The sequence below is a fragment of the Marmota monax genome, unplaced genomic scaffold (genome assembly GCF_021218885.2).
Source record: "Marmota monax isolate L192 unplaced genomic scaffold, Marmota_monax_Labrador192_F-V1.1 WCK01_AAM20220418_F8-fsc00059, whole genome shotgun sequence".
NCBI classification, from domain to species: Eukaryota; Metazoa; Chordata; class Mammalia; order Rodentia; family Sciuridae; genus Marmota; species Marmota monax.
The window spans coordinates 10,633,305-10,655,019 of record NW_026693595.1 but is presented as its reverse complement, the minus strand read 5'-3'; the positions used below and the strand labels follow the sequence as shown (position 1 = coordinate 10,655,019).

The following is a 21,715-nucleotide window of genomic DNA, read 5'->3' as shown; positions in this document are numbered from 1 at the left end:
AACATATTTAGCTATTCTTTTAACATGTAATCCCACATTCTAAATAGAATGCTACCTCTATTCACTTCCTCTTAGGCTAGATAAAGATTTCTCTCTTACATTCTTGGACCCTTCTTGCCTTTTCCAGCTTGTCTGCATTTTAATTTTCAGTATTATGTTATTCTGACAATGGAAATATTTACTATTGAGCCAAGAGACATGCTACGATTACAACTCTTTTCTTTTTCAATTATTATTTTTCCAAGAACTGATAATTTTCTTATTTAAAAAATGTACTCTGTTTTCTCCGTATATGTTACATTATTTCTGCTTTTGCAACTGCCCATAATATTCAGCATATTAAATATAGTGATGTATTTAGTTAATCTCTGAAGTTAACTCTATAATGTGTAGTTTATAGATGGGAAACACCAGCACAGAGCAGTGCACTGGCTCATATAAGATCATAAAAGCAGGACTGGAACTAGAATGTATGGCACCCAAACTGTGGCTTCTGCATTAATGCTCCCAAGTACAAGCAATATGTCTACACTAGTGAATGTACTAGATAATTCAATCAGTTGGGGTTTGTTTGTTTCTTTATTTTTGGCACTGGGGATTGAACCTAGGGGTGCTTAACCACTGAGTAACATCTTCAGCTCTTTTTATTTTGAGACAGGGTCTCACTAAGTTACATAGAACCTTGCTAATTTGCTGAGGCTGGCCTTGAATTTGTGATCCTCTGGACTCAGCTTCTTTAGAGGCTGGGATTATGTGTTCACCACTGAACTCATTTTTTGTTTGTTTGTTTGTTTTGAGAGAGAGAACCTTTCTCCTGCTTGTCTCTGCCCTTGGGTTATATCTGGATAGCTTGTTTTCTAATCCTTAGCACCTTTATCCTCCTAAGACTTATTTTCATTATTGTGCAGGGTATTTCTTTCATCTTCCTCCTGTGCTGATTCCTTGCCTTCTAGATAACATTTCTTCTTTCCTGATTTATCTTATTGCTCACTTCAGGTGAGGTTCATCTTGTAGAAACTTCTTGAGAAGTGGTGCATGGATGGCAATGTGTTTTTGGATCTCAAATGTCAGAAAATGTTTGTATTCTCCATTGATAGCCCTAGTGAGGTATTCACTGCCATTCTTATAACTTGACCATTTATACATAAATGTACTCCACTCTCTGTGTGTGTTTTCTCACCTCTTGCAACAGCCCATACTACTCAAGGCACTGTTTTCAGCACATTAAATGGTGCTGAAATTTAATGTTTCCTTTCTTGAAAACTCTTATTTCTCCCTGGTGTACTGCAAGTTTACAGAAATGATGGGTCTTTTCTCCTTTATTATGTTGGTGCTCGATAGGACTTTTCAATTTGGAGACTTATGTGCTTCAGAAAAATGTTTCTGTGATTGTGCTTTTTACATTCTTCTCTTTCTGAATCTTATTGGTAAGATGTTGGAATTCCTGCATTGGCCCTCTAGTCTCATCTCTTCTACTTCTTAAAAAAAATATTATGAGACGTTTTCTTAGTTGTATTTCCCAAATTTTACACACACACACACACACACACTTCAGCTATCATATTAAATTTCTAAACACCCTCACTTTTTTCTAATAATAATCTCTGCTTATTCCTTTTTCTTAATAGCATCTTAACCTTATTTTAAGGGTAGGTAATTCATCTTATTTCTCTGAGGTCATTGGGTAAAGTTTGATTACAGTTTTCTTTTTTCTGGTGGTGGTGGTGGTGGTGGTGGTGGTGGTGTGTGTGTGTGTGTGTGTCCTTTCTTCTGCGTTGGTTGATGTTTGTATCTCTTATGTTAAAGGCTTTCCTTACATGTCCCATTGTCCTAGGCTGTCTGTTCATATTTTCACAGTTAGGTTTTAAAATGCTGATAGAAGTTGGGAATGGTGGCACATGCCTGTCATCCCAGCAACTCAGGAGGCTGAGGCAGCCTCAGCAATTTAGTGAGGCCCTAAGCAATTTAGCAAACCCTGTCTCAAAATAAAAATAAAAAGGACTGGGGATGTGGCTCAGTTTAGCAAACCCTGTCTCAAAATAAAAATAAAAAGGGCTGGGGATGTGGCTCAGTGGTAAAATGCTCCTGGATTCAATCTCCCTGGTACCAAAACAAACAAACAAACAAAATTGCTGATAGAATTTCTATGCACTTGGCTTGTCCACTCTAAGGTACACTGCAGAATATTTGGGTAAGGAATTGTTATTTATTTATTTTTTAGCTTTTAGGTGGACACGATATCTTTATTTTACACTTATGTGGTGCTGAAGATCAAACCCAGTGCCTTGTGCATGCTAGGAGGAATTGGTTTTTTAATTCAGAAATTCCTAAACATTAGTAACTATAGGTCTTTTCTCTAGGAACATGAGGTACTTTTTTTGTATGCATTTCATAAAAGATTGGATAAGATTTAGACATATTATATCATAGCAATACAAACCACTTAAAATTTAATGTTATAGATACTTTGATTCCTAGGACTCTGCTATCTCTATAATAGCGGCTCTATCTCCTGGTCATATTAGTTTGCATTGTCATCTGTCTCCTTTTCTCTCCCCACTACTGTACTGTTTTTCACTTTTTTTAAAATGTTATTTGCTCTAGGCCTTGCTGGTGTTTTTTTTTTTTTTACTCTAATTTGTTGTATATGACAGCAGAATGCATTACAATTCATATTATACATACAGAGCACAATTTTTCATATCTCTGGTTGTATACATAGTATATTCACACCATTTGTGTCTTCATACATGTTTTTAGGATAATGATGTCCATCTCATTCCACCATCTTTTTTACCCCCTTGCAACTCTCTTCCCCTCCCTCCCCTTTGCCCTATCTAGAGTTCATCTAATCTTCCCACACTTCCCTCTAGGTTCATGCTGACTCATTTCCTCTTTTCACACCTACCTGATCTCTTCATCTGACTCCAACCAGTCCGTTTTTATATGCTGATGACTCTCAGGTCTTCACTTTTCATTCTGTTTTACCTCCAAAATTTCTAACTTTAGTTGCCTACTTGACATCTTCAGGTGGATGTTCAGTGGTAACTAACACTTTGTGTGACAATTATGGAACTGTTAATTCCTTTCTATTATCACACACCATAACTAGTGCTTACATACTTCTTTCTTTCCACTTGCTCAAGCCAAGAATCCTCTCTTTCACTTAACCCACACAAGCTATTTATCTACAAATACTCTTGAACCCGCCTTCAATCAGATCTTAAATGCATCCACTTCTCTGCATTTCCATGACTACTACCTTTTTTTGTTTTTATTTCTGGTACTGGGTATTGAACTCAGGGGCATTCGACTACTGAGCCACATCTCCAGCCCTAATTTGTATTTTATTTAGAGACACGGTCTCATTGAGTTGCTTAGTGTCTCACTTTTGCTGAGGCTGGCTTTGAACTTGTGATCCTCCTGCCTCAGCCTCCTGAGCCTCTGGGATGACAGGCATGTGTCACAGCACCCAGCTCCATGACTAGTACTTTAACAAAGATATCATGATATTTCTCCTGGTTATTGCAATTGCTTCTTACCCGGTATCTCTGCTTCTAGTCTTCTATGTAGCAACCCGAACAAATTTTAGAAGTGTAAGACATATCATGTCTTCATCAAATATTTGCAAAATTCTCTGTCACCCCATTCCCCATATCTCTATGGCTTGCAGGGCCGTCTGTGCTCTGGGTCTATTAAACCTTCATTGTGTTCCTCAAACACCAAGCTCATGTCCTCCTTATGCCTTTGAATCAGTTCTTCTTCTGGCTAGAAAAATCTTCTCTCATATCTTCACTTGTGGCCTTATTCTTTCCTATATTCTTGCTTCTTCTAAAATGTCACCTCCTCTGAGAGTCTTTCCCTGGGCTCCTGCAGAGTGCCTTCTCAGTCACTTTCTTTCCCAAAAGCCTAAGAGCACAAGGGTAGTGGGCTGGCTACTTGGCCTATTGCTTTAAATTTTTTCATGGTTATACTGGCCTCAAATAGATGACATAGCAACCTTCTTTAGTTCTACTCTTGGTTCCACCAGTTTGATCAGTTTATTGTCTCACGAGGCCAGAGATGATCAGTCATTGACACTATCACACTTGAGGGTGCTATGAGCCAAAGCCAAGCCTACGTTCTCCTGTGTCAGTTGTCAGACACTGGTCATTTGCATCCTGGAGTGGTTATATAAGCTTTGTTCATAGTCTTTGAGAACTCATATTTTGGTCATTCTCACCTGTGACCAATGAATATCCACCTTTTTGCCAAACCACATATTTGATTGTGTTCATGCTACAAATCTGTTTTGTTTATGTTGCACTAGCCCAGTTTACAAAATACTTATGGTTTGGTAGAAAGAGTTTAGTTTTAGAAACATGTCTTTTCTTGAATGTCTGTCATTCACATCTTTAGCAAGACCTTAACACGCTAAGCCTCAATTTTGTCAAGTACTTAGCTTTCCTAAAACAAAAAACTCTCCCCTCTTCTCCTCTCCTCTCCTTCCTCCTCTTCCTCCCCTCCTTTTCTTCCTCCTCTTTTTCTTCTCCTTCTTCCTCCTCCTCTCCTCCTCCTCCTCCTCTTCTTTTTCTTCTTCTTATTCTCTCTCTCTCTCTCTTTCTCCTCTCTTTCTCTCTCAGGGATAATACATATAAAAATCCTCTTTAGAAGAGTGATAGATTATATTAACTCATGAATATGATAATATTTTTGCAAAGTTTAAAATACATTATAAATAGAAGGGGTTAAATGTAAGGTTGTGGTCACACTGATAATGCCTGAAGTATATAGCCCTCAGTTATTATTGTCACTTTTAAAGTCTCTTTTATGTACCAAACTTGCAGAACAACTATCTTCTTATCTAGTATATGTTTGAATAATTATTTTAATTACTTATTTAAATAAAAGTATTGTATTCACTAAAACCAGTCCCAACAGTATGACATAAAAATTAAAAGTCTACCTTCATCACACAGCTAGAAACAAGCATTTGAACTTAGGCAGTGTGGCTCCACAGTCCATGCTCTTAGTCATGACAATAAAACATGCCTTAGCCACCTGTCCATGTGAGAATGGACAGAGCTCTGCCTAACTTTAGCACCTATACTACCTCCTATTTTATGTCTCTTAATGTATTTACCAGTTCCCTATGGAGGAGAATTTTTATATCTCCTAGGTTTTTCATTATTAAAATTAAATGGCAAAAAGTAAAAAATTAAACTGCATAGACAACATGGAGCTTTTTGTGTAACTTTCTAAAAGTGTATAGCTGTTGTATATGGACACCAAACTTTTTGAATGATACCACCAAATTGTCTTCTACCATGAATAATGATTTTCCTTGAAGTCTATTAACTACTAGAAGCAGGACCTGTGATTTCTATATGTCTCCATTTTATTTTGTGTTTTCTCTCTCTCTCTCTCTCTCTCTCTCTCTCTCTCTCTCTCTCTCTCTCTCTCTCTCTCTCTCTTTGATGGCTCTGCACTTTGGCAAGGAATTTTACCACATGGCAAAGACAGCATTTTGGGAACATTGCTCCTATTTCTATGAGGTACATCTCTGCACTTGAGCATGGGATAAGCTGGCATTTGGTAACTTCTCTGCGTATGCTACCTGGTACCCTGAGACTCTGGAAAAGTTTCTGTGAGGTTCTTCAACCTGAGATTCATTCTGGCAGATTTAATGGCTCTTAAACATTTACCCAGCCAGAACCTCTAAACCAAGGTTTCACTTTTTAGTACTGTAGGGATAGTGGGATGAGAGAACTGTGGTGAGTGAAACTCCAGGGAGATGTAATGCCACCCCTGCCTCATCCTGGCAAACTTCTTAAGAAATTGAATGTATCACTTGTTTCCAGTTTAAGGTCTCTTTTCTATCACTGTGTTTTTTGTTTTGTTTTGTTTTTAGCTCATTGGTACATTGATGAAAGGAAATCATCAAGGTTATTCAAACAACTACTGCCTCGTTCATGAAGTTTTGTTTTTTAAGGGACATATTGAATAAGATTATGGTGCCTGTGTCTGAGAAACTTGCAGTCTTCTCCAGCTTTTCTGGAAATGAAGGATGGAGAAAATGGCTTCAGCTTAAATAGAAGAGAATTAAAACAGTGAGGAAGGTCATAATTATATTACCTAAGTTTATAGATGAGAACAATAGAGCTAAGAGAAATGAAATGACTTGCCATAAATCTATTCTGATCACAAAATTCAACTCAAATCTGGCTCTATTTACAGGGCACTCTCTCTTGTGACAGTCAGCATTCTCCAAACCTGACAGATACAGGTTTCCAGTTCCTTTTACAGGGAATGTGGCATCTTTCCATATGCCTCAGGTATATAGAAATGCTGGATAAACTATTACAAAGCTATTTTGCAAAGGTATCCAGAAAAGATAGAGAATTGGGGAGAGTTGTGTGTGTCAGGGGTGGGGGCGGTGGTTGTGGAGACCAAGAGGTAGAGAAGAAAGGAGGAAGGAAGGGTGGTCTTCCCTAATAACAGATCTTTTTAGCCAGTGGAATTTGGGGCACAAATTTTCTACTTTCATACTTTCTCATAGTTTACTAATTTTATATTTAGAAGAAATAAAAGTAAATTAATTTTTTAAATATAAAATTGAACTTATTAAATTAATTACATCTCTTTGTTTCATCTTGAATAACTCTTTGCTGTGTGGAGTATCCAAAGGAAATCCTAAAACTAAGTTCCTGGGCTCCAACCAAGCCATCACATTAGGTACATTTACACAAAATATTCCTATTGAATTTACAATTTCAATCAGTGATTGCATCCAGCAGAGAGCTGGGCAGGTTATCTTCACTCAGTCTGGCATCTTGATCTCCAAAGGGGACAGGGGGCTGCTGTGAGATCCTGGCAGGGCTTTCAGACTATCAGCATTAGCTCTTTGGCTTGAAGTCCCTCACATATGCTTGGCCTTTCCGCTTTCAAGCAGAGTCTCCTTGCCTGCACCAGGCTGGGTATTGGCAGGTGGTCTACTGGCCCCAGAAGCTTTCTGCATGAATTACTGTGTATGGTTTCTGCACACTGAAACTTGGCATGCGTGGTGACCATGCACATGTGTGTGCGCGCACACACACACACGCACACATACACACACACACACACTCTTCTCCTGTCCCCTCTGCCCTATACTCTGTGTTCCATTAGAAGCCATCTAGAGTCTTAGGGTGAATGTTGGGTCAAACCCAGGCTTCTCTCAGAGAATCACCTACTTTCCATTACAAGTTACCATACTCCACCCCTTTTTTCAGATAAAGCTTCTGTTCTAGTACTTTTCCAATTTCTAGGCTTCTTTTATACATTTCTGGCTTCTTTGTCCAGTCCTGACTTCAAACAGCCACATGAATGAGTCAATCTTGTCATTCCATGGCCCTAGAATATTCTGTAGCTTCTATCACATTCAAGATAGTGTATGTACTCCCCAGATGGCAAGCAAGGTCCTTACCTACTCAGACCTCATCTTCTCCACACATTTCCTGTCTTCCTCTATTGCTCCACCACAAGGCGCAGGATGTGACCTGCTTTCTCATGTACCACATGATGGTCCCTCTGTGTTCTTCACTTTGTCCCCTGGCCAATAGTTTCTTATCCTTCCAAAATCAATTTGAGTGTAACCTCCATACAGTGTGAAAATGTATCTAGTTATATATTTGTGTACATATCTTTATCTTTTTTTAGAGAGAGAGGCAGAGAGAGAGACAGAGAGAATTTTAATATTTATTTTTTAGTTATAGGCGGACACAACATCTTTGTTTGTATGTGGTGCTGAGGATCGAACCCGGGCCGCACGCATGCCAGGTGAGCGTGCTACCGCTTGAGCCACATCCCCAGCCCCTATCTTTATGTTATACTTCAATAAAAGTTTTAATTAAAAAAGTTCCCTTTGTGAAGCATATTTTTCTGTGGTATTTAGGACAGAAATAGAGAGCATAGGTTTGACTCAAGTGAACTTTTGGTTTGGTGAATGCTCTTTTCACTCTGAGCATGGTGTCAGAGGACAAAATGAAAAAAAAAAAACTCCTTGAACTGAGTTTAGTGTTTGCTTTAAGAAATAAGATAATTATATAAGTAGGTGTTATTTGAGTATCTGAGAAGTTTGATTTCTCAGCTTAAATTCTGGCAAGCTCAAATAATTTTGGCATAAGTCAGAGTATAAATAAACAAATCAGAATTGGAATTTCACTCTTAGCTGGTTATCTTCATCCTTCAGCTTTTGAGGCTTCTGTCAACAATGGACATAAACTTACTGGCCTGTGCACATCAATCAAATCTTCCACAGACCTTGTTGGTTCACATTTCACCACTACAGTTTTAAATTGATCTTCCTCTTTGGTATAAGGATTATTATTAATTATCTAAATGAACATCTTTGAACCTTTTCCTCCAAATATTTAATGTTCTAGAAATATCAGACTATGAAACATTTTAAAAACAATACATTTTCTTCTCTTTAAACAGGGTGGAGGAACCTGGGAACCTGACCTTTGAATATCATCAGCCATATTGGCCACTGCCATGTAGAGCCTGCATCTTGGAACCAGTCTAGTCATCGCTGCAAGAACTCACCAGATTTCTCTCTCACGTTCCCTAATAAAGGGCTTTTAGTCTCTGCACAGATGGGAATTCTGCTTCCCCCCTTCTCATTTCACACTTCCTGTACTTTCTTTGCTAAGTATTCAACTTCCCAAAATAGAACACAGTTGTTTGAATCTGTGTGAAGGAATTTCATTGGAGAGTAGACAAGGTATCTGTAGCTCCCAATAATTACCACACCTGAGTTAATTTTCTTATTGGTTATAAAACAGATAAAGGATACAGAAGAGGGCTCAGAGGCCTCTCAAAGAACAGCATTGGGTTTTCTTTCATGAGAGGACCCATGATGGAGCAGGGCATTAATGCCAAAGTGTGAACAATGAGGAAGGAGAGGACAGGAACTTTTGTCTGGTCAGCCACCCACTGGTTTCCTTTATGAATCTCATATTCTCATGAGGTCTTCTTCTGATTGTATCTCCCCTTCCTCTCTACCTTATTTCATTGAGCTTCCATATTCCTTTCTGCCTAAATGAATTCTCTTCATCCTTCAAGGTCTAGTTCAAATCTAACCTCTGCTGGGAAGACTTCCTGGAACTCTTGACCTAGAAGTGATTTCCCTGTTGTGTGAGTACTTAGAGCTCCTAATGACTGTATTTTCTGAACAAAGGTAATTTACAGTAGTAATAGCTAATGAAATAACTGATATCAACTCTTTTTCATGACACAGGGTTCAGGGCCTTTCATTTGGTAATTACTCAACTCAGTATTTGTCCATTTACTTAAGTGCTTAATGGAACTTGAGGCCATGAAAACAGAATTTAAGAAACTTTTCTGACAGTTGGATATGCTGCTTTTATACTTCTGCAATGAAGTGGATAAGATTGATAAAAATCAGCATAACAGAAACAAATCTTGAGCTGGTATGTACTATATGCCAGGTGTTGTGGTAAATGATGTACATTCATTATCTCTCTTGATCTCAGCTTTTCACCTCAAAAGTATCAGAGAGAGAGGTTACAAAATGCTTGCAATAGGATCATATAAATAGATGAAAGTATCATAGCAAAGGGAATACAAATGAAGTAAGTCAGATAAAATCCTGGGTTCAGTCATTACTCAAAAATACATGCCGTTATTATCAGCTATTTCATTGCTGTGACCAAAAGACCTGATAAGAACAATTTTAGAGGAGGAAAAGTTATTTTAGAGCTCATGGTTTCAGTGGTCTCAATGCATAGATGATTGTTTCCATTGCTCTGGACCCCAGGTGAAGCAGAAAAGTGTGGTGGAGGAAAGTAGCTAAGGACATCTCACCAGGAAGCAGAGAGAGAGAGATACCCTTCACCACTGACAAACATATAAACCCCAAATGCACACCCCTAATGACCCACCTCCTCCTGCCATACCCTACTGGCCTACAGTTACCACCCAGCTAATCTCTATCCAGGGGAGTACTATACTGATTAGGTTAAGGATCTTATAATCCCAATCATTTCACCTCTAAACCTTCTTGTATTGTCTCACATATGAGCTTCTGGGGAATACTTCATACCCAAACCACAACACATGTGCTATATACTTTTACTTGGAGATGAGGTACAAATTTGGCTCTAAGCTTCCTAGTGTTTAGAGTAAAAATTGACACACCATCAATTAAAGCACACACATACTTTAAGACACCAACTGGCTCTTTAAATGTAGCACCATATATGTTGCATCAAACTCTTTCTTATTACAGTTCTTAGCATAGGCCAATGCCATCTTGATGAAGAGCAGAATGGCAAAGTCCTTTCTAAAGGAGGTGGTAAACTATTGGGTCTAGGTATGCAGGTGAAATTGGTTTAACATACACAAGAGTCAGAAGAACTGTGCACATTTCAGGAAATTCTCTATGGATGTTGTTTTTTACAACCACAAGTCCCTGCTATCTGTCCCAGATAATTATTCTCTTACCTTCAACTAAAAGCTACATGGGTCATAGTACAGCACCTATTAACACCTATAGAACTAACATGCTCAGGAATAGCCTTTGGAAAACTCAGTTCTATAGGCAAATTGGAGCTTCAAGCATTGATTTTTCCAGTGGGGAAAATGAAATTCAAATTCCTTTGCATGATTTATAATGCTTTTGACAACCCAACCTCAACCTGCTTTTCCAGATCTAATTTATTGTCCCCTTTTCAGCATCTTCATGCTTCATTCCCACCAGTCTGTAGAGAGCCATGCACGTACTCAGTGCTTTCACTCACCGAGACCTCATAGATGCCTCCTAGAATTCCCCCTCCTCTCCCACTTCTTTCCTGGCTTCTCTGCCTAGAGGATCTCAAAGGATGTCACCTTTCCTGTGAACCCTGCCCGATTCCATTGAACAATCAATCTTACTCATTACTGGATTCCCAAAGAAACTTGCTTATATCATATTTTATTATCCTCTTTTGTGTGCTTCTCTGATTTTTCTGCCAAACTGTGAGTTCCTCCAGGGTAGAATGTGTCTTATTTATCTTAGTAACCTAGCACTGGGAACATAGTCTGACCTGAATTTATTTCACCTAATATTTATTGAGTGCTTCCTGTACTGACAAAGCAAGTTGGGACAATTCCCATCCTCTGATGCTAACTAAAAAATCATGAGCTGTTCCACAGGTGACCTAAATATGTTTCCATACTCTCTGAAACAATGTAGATGGATTGCTCAATATGGCTCAATATAAGAAAGGTTGGCCCAGTAAAGAGGCTGAATCACAGACTGTTTCCACGGAATTCTTTTCTCCCTAACAGTGTTTCCCAGATTTGAAAAGCTCTAAAGGAAGCTTTTCTTGTATGTTGTCATTTATTTCAAGTGTCTTCTTTTATTTGTGTAGCATCTGTCATACCAAAGAACTTTGTAAAATTATATTTGGCATGTGGATGCTTTACTTTATCCAACAACATAGCATACCGTCCTAATAAGTAAAACAGAGTAACTATCCCAGGAGACCTTGGTATATTACAGCAGACCTAAGAGTAGAGTCAGGAAAAAAAAAACAAAAAACTAGCTTTCTCCTTAATAGCCTGACATGCACAGGACATTTAAGAACTAAATTACTATATTTAATTGTCATTGAAAGGACCTATTTGGATGGAGGTCACAGAAATGTGCAGATCTGATCTTGGACTTCCAGAGCTTTTAATCATTCATTCATCACAAAATGTCATATTATACACATTTAGAGCCATAAAAGCACTGCAAATGTGAAAACTTTGCACAGAGTTTCAAAATGTGTTGAGCAACAGAAACACTTTTGATACAGAAATTGAAAACAGTATTTAAAAAGTTTCTTTGGGTAAAATTGTTTCTGGTTGTACATTAGCCAATCCAACAAAGTTAATGTCTTGAGGGGAAGAGGGGACAAATCTTGAGGAAGGAATATTATTATTTTGTAAGGCATCTTGCTGAAGAGATGCCTCTACAGTATTTTTAGGCAAAAAGTAGTGGGCCACTTCAACAAGCCCAGAAAGTTTAAGGATTATGAGGACTTTGGTTTCTCAAATTCTGCCACCTACATTTCCTCAGTCCATGTCTTAGGGTCCTATTTTTTCCCTGTCAAGGCCTTGATTTGACTATGAGATCTAATAGGGCTTCCCTTCTCTGCAATTTGACTCTCATAAGCAGGTCCTGGGCCTAATCTGCTTTCTTCTTAGTACTCAAGGGTCTCTGAGTGCTGTCGGAGAGGGCTTTTTATTGGAATATTATGCTCTGAATTAATGGTTGGTTAGGTTAAGCGTGCAAACTCCACAACCCTTATAATTACCATTGGTACCCCATCTCTCTAGTGTTGGTGAGTTTGTGGATGACAATATCCTATCCCTTTTCCCCTCTGGTGAGTTTCCTTGTAATTTTTGAGGTAGCAGCATGTCCCTCCTTTAATGGTGTTCATCCCTGGGTAGCTTAAGAGTTCATTTTCCAGAAACATCTGCTATAACTTAATAATTAAAATAATTTTACCTCAAATTCAAGACAAAATACCAACAAATACAGAAGCCAGAATTCCTAGATGTATGTCAATTTGCTTGTATTTTACAAACTGAATGATACTAGTAATGACTAAAGAAATTCCATGTAGATTCCAGTGTGCAACAAAGGTGAAGAGCGTCTTAATCCAGTGCTACTGTTAAAAATATTATGTTTTTTTTTTGCCATCGTCATAGTGATTTTCACTTATTTTTTAAAATAATATTCGTCTCTATTTTAGTTTGTCATTTTTCCTTTCATTTTTATTATACGAGAACTGTCTTTGCCAATATTCTTTTGGATAAAGTAGGAAGGGACCAACAATAAAAAAAAATTAAAAAAAATAAAGTAGGAAGGGATATAATAAACTCATGTGTAGCATTACATCAAGTATGAAGGGGCCAGGAAAAATGATTTTTGCCTCATTGGGCCATCTCTTCCCTTATCTTCCTGTCCTTAAATAAGAGAATAGGCTTGCTATTTCAATTAGAAGACCAGAACTTCAGGCCAAGTTTTGTCATTTATTGCTTCTGTTTGCCTCAACAATTACTCTCTAAGTCTCCTGTTCCTTGTGTAGGGACAATCAGAAAATATACTTGCTGTCATCCCAACACTGCTCGCCCATTCTTCTCTAGTCACACCAGGCCATATTCTCTTCCTCTGACACAATTCAATATTGGTTTTCCTCTACCTGAAATACTCTTCCTGACACTCTTCAGTTGTCTGGCTTCTTATTCATCGGTCTCATCTCAAATGTGGTCTTCACTGTTCTACCTAAAGAAGATCACCTCATAAACTTCATTGTCCTGGCACACTGTTTTCTTCAGAGTGCAAATTACAATCTATAATTATTTTATGTGTGTATATAAAAGTTGTTTTCTGTACATTCAACTAGATTTAGGCCTTTTAACTGCAGTGCCAGTTCACGGTGTGACATAAAATAGACTCTTAATAAACGTTTGTTAAACATCTGAATTTACTTCATTGAGCTGGAACCTATTAACAATGTAGTATATGTGAAAAACATCTTCATTATATTTCTATCTGTACTACACCTTAGATGCAAATAATGTTTCATAATGATAATGATCAAAGTGTTCCTTAGGTCAATGATTTGATGTGATGTCAAAATAATAACAGCTTTATGAAATTTGAAATTTTTATTATATGTTTCAAATATTCATGCTCATTTTTCTTGCAATATTTTTCTTGAAACGTGTCAGATACATTATCTAGTAAACTAATTATATGCAAAATTTGAATTAGGGAAGATTGGCAAAATTTGTGAGCTCAACATGTATAAATGATTATATATAAGTAAAGAATAGCTTTCCGCTCTGTCCATCAGCCAAAGTTTTTAAGTTCCTTTGATGTTGGAATTGAGGAAGAAAATCGGAATAGAACTGAAATAAATGCACTTCTAGAATGCCAATCACAGAAGTGCCCATCAGCATTGAGCCCTATCCTAATTTAGCATTGGATATGCCTGAGAATGAGCAGCTACCACTGTCAGATGATTTGTATCCATAATCAGAAAAATGTGAGGCATAAAGTTCAGGTGCAGATTGACATTCTCCAGCCTGCTGAAGGAAGTAGATCATGACCTTTCAAAGCCACAAGTAATCACTTAAAGTCCATTTTCTTCTCAGCCACCTGGAACATCAAATCAAGAAGCATCGATGAAAGTCTCAGATTTTGAATTGCAAAGTGATACCCCAAACATCTGGCTATTACAGGTAGAGCTGGGGAGAGGGAAAATTAATCAAGCAGTGGATTTTTAAGAGAAAGTTGGCTTGCATCTTTTACACATGAGGTGGAGGAAACTTATGTTGAAAACCTTTTTTTTTTTTTTTTTTTTTGCAGAAACAAAATCTTTTGTGACTACAATTCTTTTACTAGTTTTATGATAATGTGTCCTGGAGTAACTACTGAAATACATAGAATGGGAATTCTGATCTCTGAAGTTCTTAGAATTGGGTAGCATCAATTGCAAGTCCATCTCCATGTAACAGTGTGCTTCCTGGCTCTCACAGGCACAGGGCCTGCCTCTACAGCTTTATTACTCTACTAGCAATTTTCCTAGACTCGATCGCCCTCAGCTACTTCCTTAGGAATAGGGGAGACATGATATAATTTTGGACTCAATAATTGGCTGGAGGTCTTGGAGTTTCATCACTTTCCATTTCACATGGGGACAAGATAGGAAAGAACATGATTAGCTATTATATTTTGAATACCTGCAATGTGTCAGGTTCTATTGGATGTATTAATTCATTTCATTCAGACCTCTCTATAACACTCAATGATTTAAAAAGAAAAAGTGACAAGGAAAAAGACAAATTTCCATTGGGAAAAATGTAAGTGACAAATGTATGTGACAGAGCATGGATGCAAACCCACCTCAAACAGACTCCCAAGGCTCATACTCTCTCCACTGTAGTATCCAATTTTCACTTGAAGTCTACTAACTGTCTAATTTCTCATCAGTGTTAAGGCCAGTGCTCAGTAGGGGGCAGGTTGGACCAGTGACCTGCAGAGAATGCACCCTGTGTTTGAATTTAAACCTACCTCCTCAGAGAATTTCCTTTCATGGTCTCACAACAGTGCCTGTCGACACTTCTAGCCAAAGTATCAGCATCTTTAGCACCACTGAGCCTCCTTCCACCACTGATGATGATCAGGAGATGAAGGTGGTTCCCTCTGGAGACTACATCCTAGAGCTTTATGAAGCAGTAACTCTTATCAGTAGCTCAGGAGTATATAAATAAATCAATCAAAGAGAATCAAAGAACTTTTTGGTGATTTTAAGTAGTTAGATGAAGGAACATGTTGAAAGCAAATTCCCAGCCTTAAACATCAACCCCATCCTGACAATTCCCCAGATAATATCTCATGAAATAGAGAGAAATCCTCCCCACTGAGCGCTGCCCAAAATTTTATGAGAATAAAGGTGAAAAGACTGCTCTTGTTGGAAGCCATTATTTTTGTAACAGGAAATATAACTCCAAACCTAAAGGGTCTAATACACTTCTGAATCCCTCTGTACCACTCAGCTGTCATTAAAAAATGTGGACTTAGAAATTATTTTTAGAGGATTTATTACCATTTCAATGATTAGTTTCTTGGAGACAGTTTCCTTGTTATACATTTGTTGAATTATCTGTGTCTTCTAACACAGTGACTTTCTAAGCAGTGGATACTCGATACATATTTCTTAGTTAATTAAATCAGACATTATATGTTCTATAAAATAAAATAATTTCTTACTATGCAACCTCTGCAAACATATGATTTGGTACAGAGCAGATATATTATGACCCATCTAGTTACTGGGGATATAAGAACACTGACATTTAAGATAGTAAATTATTTGCATTATAGAAAATTCACATAATCACCAATTCTTCAATCCCCTGAAGTGGTTATTTAATGCTCCACTGCAATTTGATATCCAAATCTTGGAATTTATTTAAAAAGTCAAACCACATTAGAGCCCTATCACTCAACATGGTTTTCTGATTAATGAGCTACAAAACAAATGAAGCAAGTTTTCAGTTAATGAGCTACAAATAAACCTATCTGTAAATACTAATTACCACTAATCTCCCAATTAGTTACACTTCAGGTTTATTCTCTTTGTATTTTCATTAATTTATTTCCTTTACCCTAATCAGTTAAGTTTCATCTAAAGATAATTATAAAGATATGATTTCCAGAGGGGAAGTATGGGGAACTCTATAGACCTGCTTCCCTACAAAAGAGCCTTAACTGGTATAATCATTTTAAAAACCTAGCAACTATTTAAAGTATTGGTGAATTATATAAGGGCCTATAGCAAACGAAGAAACATTTATTCAAAAACTATATATGGTCAACTAATCTTGACAAGTGTGCCAAGAATATGTGATGGGGAAAGGATTATATCTTCAATAGAGGGTGCTTAGAAAATTGTATGACCCTTACAAAAACAAACAACAAACAAAAACAATGAAAACTGAATATCCGCCTGCCAAATATTAGGTAAAAATGTACTAAAGACTTAAGTGTAATATCAAAAAAAGCAGTATAAGACAGAAAATAATTAAAATAAGAGCTGAAATCAATGAAATTGAAACAAAAGAAACAATTGAAAAAATTGACAGAACAGAAAGATAGTTCTTTGAAAAAATAAATAAAATTGACAGACCCTTAGCCATGCTAATGAAGAGAAGGAGAGAGAAAATTCAAATCACTAACATACATGATGAAAAAGGAAATATCCCAACAGAGACTACAGAAATATAGAAGATAATTAGAAAGGATTTTGAAAACTTGTACTACAATAAAATAGAAAATATTGAAGGTATTGACAAATTTCTAGAGTCATATAATTTGCCCAAATTGAATCAGGATGATATACAGAATTTAAACAGATCAATTTCATGTGACAAAATAGCAGACACCATCAAAAGTCTACAACCAAGAAAAGCCAGGACTGGATGGATACACAGCTGAGTTCTACAAGACCTTTAAAGAAGAACTAATACCAATACTACCCAATTTATTTCAGGAAATAGAAAAAGAGGCAGCACTTACAAACTCATTCTATGAGGCCAATATCACTCTGATTCCACTATCAGGCAAAGACACATAAAAAAAAAGAAAAGAAAACTTCAGACCAATATCTCTAATGAACATAGATGCAAAAATTCTCTATAAAATTCTGGCAAATCGAATACAAAAACATATCAAAAAGATCGTGCTCCACAATCAAGTGGGATTCATCCCAGGGATGCAAGGTTGGTTCAATATATAGAAATCAATAAATGTAATTCATCACACCAATAGACTTAAAGATAAGAATTATATGATCATCTCAATAGAAATGACAATGAAAACTGAATATCCACCGGCCAAATTTTTTGTTTGTTTGTTTTTGTAAGGGTCATACAATTTTCTAAGCACCCTCTATTTAGGAAAAAGCATTTGACAAAATACAAAACCCCTTTATGTTCAAAACACTGGAAAAACTAGGAATAACAGGAATATAGCTCAACATCATAAAGGCTATCTATGCTAAGCCCCAGACCAACATCATTCTAAATGGAGAAAAATTGAAGGCATTCCCTCTAAAAATTGGAACAAGACAGGGATGCTTTCTTGAGCCACTTCTGTTTAACATGGTTCTTGAAACACTGGCCAGAGCAATTAGACAGAAGAAAGAAATTAAAGGGATACACATAGGAAAAGAAGAACTCAAATTGGCACTATTTGCCGATGATATGATTCTATACCTAGAAGATCCTAAAAGTTCCACCAGAAAACTTCTAGAACTAGTAGATAATATCAGCAAAGTAGCTGATCAAAGGCATTTCTATATATCAGTGACAAATTCTAGAAAGGGGAACGAGGGAAACTACCTCATTTACAGTAGCCTCAAAAAAAAAAAATTAGGAATCAACTTAGTGAAATAGGTGAAACATCTATATAATGAAAATTATAGAACCCTAAAGAAAGAAATCAAAGAAGACCTTAGAAGATGGAAAGATCTACCTTGCTCTTGGATAGGCAGAATTAATATTATCAAAATGACCATACTTCCAAAAGCACTATATAGATTTAATGCAATTCCGATCAAAACCCCAATGGAATTCCTCATAGAAATAGAAAAAGCAATCATAAAATTCATCTGGAAAAACAAGAGACCCAGAATAGCTAAAGCAGGTCCTTATCAGCAAGAGTGAAGCAGGTGGCATCACTATACCAGACCTTAATCTACACTACAAAGCAACAGTAACAGCAGGATATTGGCACCAAAACAGACTGGTACACCAATGGTACAGAATAGAGGACACAGAGACTAACCTACAAAATTACAATTATCTTACATTAAACAAAGGTGCCAAAAACATGCTGGAGAAAAGATATCCTCTTCAACAAATGGTGCTGGGAAAACTGAAAATCCATATGCAACAAAATGAAATTAAACCCCTATCTCTCACCATGCACAAAACTCAACTCAAAGTGGATCAAGGACTTACAAATACAACCAGAGACCCTATGTCTACTAGAAGAAAAAGTAGGCCCTAATCTCCATCATATGGAATTAGGCCCCAACTTCCTTAATAAGACTTCTGTGGCACAAGAATTAAAATCAAGAATCAATAAATGGGATGGATTCAAACTAAAAAGTTTCTTCTCAGCAAAAGAAAAATCTGTGAGGTGAATAGAGGGCCTACATCTTGGGAGCAAATTTTTACTACTCACACATCAGATAGAGCATTAACCACTATGGTATATAAAGAACTCAAAAAGCTAAACACCAAAAAAACAAATAACCCAATCAATAAATGGGTCAAGGACCTGAACAGACACTTCTCAGAAGAAGATATACAATCAATCAACAAATACATGAAAAAAAATGTTTATCATCACTAGCAATTAGAGAAATGCAATTCAAAACCACTCTAAGATTTTATCCCACTCCAGTCAGAATGGCAGCCATTATGCATACAAACAACAATAAGTGTTGTCGAGGATGTGGGGGAAAAGGTACACTCATACACTGCTGGTGGGACTGCAAATTGATGTAGCCAATATGGAAAGCAGTATGGAGATTTCTTGGAAAATTGGTAATGGAACCACCATTTGGCCCAGCTATCCCTCTCCTCGGTCTATTCCCAAAAGACTTAAAAACAGCAAGCTACAGGGACACGGCCGAATCAATGTTTATAGCAGCACAATTCACAATAGCTAGACTGTGGAGCCAACCTAGATTCCCTTCAATAGATGAGTGGATAAAAAAAATGTGGCATATATACACAATGGAATATTACTTAGCAATAAAAGAGAATAAAATCATGGCATTTGCAGGTAAATGATTGGAATTAGAGAACATAATGCTAAGTGAAGTTAGCCAATCCTAAAAATACAAATGCTGAATGTTTTCTTTGATACAAGGAGGCTGATTCATAGTTGGGTAGGGAGAGGGAGCATGGGAGGAATAGACAAACTCTAGATAGGGTAGGGGGGTTGGAGGGGAAGGGATGGGGCATGTGGTTATAAATGTGGTGGAATGTGATGATCATTATTATCCAAAGTACATGCATAAAGACACAAATTTGTGTGAATATACTTTGTATACAACTAGAGATATGAAAAATTGTGCTCTATATGTGTAATAAGAATTGTAATATATCCCATCTAATTCAAATGTATGATATGTCAAGGTCATTGTGCTGTCATGTGTAACTAATTAAAACAAAGTTTAAAAAAAATATAAATAAATAAATTTTTTAAAAAATTTTAAAAAATGGAAAAGAAAGCTAAAGAAAGATATAATGTGACATGGTCATTTCTTAAAATTATATGGATACATGTGTTTGACATGGAAATGTGCCCCCAAAATGTACTGTGAATAAAAATTAAATCGTAAAAAACATTTTTACAACAGTAAATGATAAAACAAAGTACACATTTCATTTAAATTTATGCAAAAAAAAATTGAGCAAAGAATCCAAATACACATTCTTCCTAAGTTATGCTGTAAGTTATTGATGAAGCCAGAATTTGAAATATGAAACTTTGAAGCCTGTCTCTCAGTCAGGTGCCCTTTGCTACATAGCTGCAAAATAGCCATGGTTTTATCTTGTGAATTATCCTCTTTCTGTTGTTTATGCATTGGAGGAATCCTTTCCTTTTTCAATATCTAATCCAGATCAATGAAAATGTTTGTAACTGTTTCAAAGATCAGTCACTATCAAGTAGGAGAAGAAGCAACTAAATTAGACAACGGGCTGGAGCAGGGGTGAGTTAAAACCTTTTGGGTGTGACCAAGGTGGCTAGCTTTCTAACAAAATTTGGTGCTTCTTCCCTTACATAGGTACATAGAGATAGAAATGACAGTCAGTGTGTTCATGTATCAGGTTCCTACTACTGGATGTGCAGGTGGGGATTTTAAGTAGCATGGATCTTTTCTGTACTTTCCCTTTCCACTGGCTGCCAAGACTACTGAATCCCCAGGGAATGGTAAAAGCAATAACTATGGAGAGACCTACGTGGAAGGAAGACACTGACTATCCAGGGAGGACTCTTACAGGAGCAAGAAATAAACTTGCACTGTGTTAGACCACTGAAAATTTTGGATTTGATACAGCAGTTCACATCTGAGTTCATATCTGGGAGATAGAAGAAAATATGGGGCAAAAGAAGAGCTGAGGGATGTCAAAACATATGGGTTGGTGGATATAAAAATTGCAAGACACAGAGTCATTTCAGCTAAACTGGAAAAGGACCTGGAATAAAACAGGTGAGCACTCTCCACACCATGTCCTCCCTAACTCGTTCAGTCAGTACATCAGGTGGCCTCATTCTGCTAAGCACTATTGCTTCTATTTCTCTCCATTCCTGTTTTCATTACCTGAGGCTGGATCTTCATCTTTTGGTGGGTTTACTGCAAATATGTGTATTTTGTAGCACACAAATGGGATTAGGACCCACATCTCCACACCTCCTCGTCCAGCTTGAACCTTTTCAATTAATTACCAAAATGATTACAGTGAAGTCCAGACTTCTTTGCAAGACACTCATGGCCCTTTATGCCACGGCCTCTGTTTCAGCGATCACCTTCCTGCCTTAGATTGTATAACTGCAGTTGTCCTCATCAAATTATTTTGGCTTTCTGAGTGGGTCATGCCTCTTGTGTCTCTTAGTCATTGCATAAGATACCCTGCCATCCGAAATGTCCTGCCTCATCCCTTCTCCCTTCTTCCCCACCATGTCTCTCTTTACCAGCGGTAATATTTCCACTCAATTTAGCTGTTGCCCCTTCTAGAAAGGTTTTTCAGACACCCTCAGTCCCAATTAGCATCTTATTTTCTGTTTTTTCTTAGTACCCTATTCATACCTCCATCAAAGGATTTTCATATTCCCAAACTATTTCTCTATCAGTATCTTCTGTTAGATTGATCCTCAAGGTCAGAAACAACCATTCACCACTGAATCTTGGCATGCTGTAGATACTTGGCACAGAGTAGGTGCTCAGTAGTTTTTTGGTTTTTTTTAGGGGGGTTTGGTTATTGTTTTTGTTTTTGGTCTAGGTGGATGATTTGGAATAGATGCCTGTTTGTTACAAGCCTAAGAAAAAGTCATATACAAGACAATTATTAGCCATGCTGGTTAGCTGCTAGTGAAAATAGAATCACTTTCTTTTTT

General features: G+C 37.1%; 1 long non-coding RNA gene across 5 annotated transcripts in view; it reads left to right on the top strand.

The window, feature by feature from the left end:
• LOC131424739 (uncharacterized) overlaps positions 1–21,715 on the top strand; it is a 154,039-nt gene that overhangs the window by 126,392 nt on the left and 5,932 nt on the right. For 4 of the 5 annotated variants that reach the window (XR_009228213.1, XR_009228214.1, XR_009228211.1 and 1 more), the window contains 3 exons: positions 6,217–6,314; positions 7,728–7,797; positions 8,458–9,156. This is a non-coding gene — a long non-coding RNA (uncharacterized LOC131424739). The remainder of the gene's footprint in view (positions 1–6,216; positions 6,315–7,727; positions 7,798–8,457; positions 9,157–21,715) is intronic. The other variant, XR_009228212.1, reaches the window with a different exon arrangement.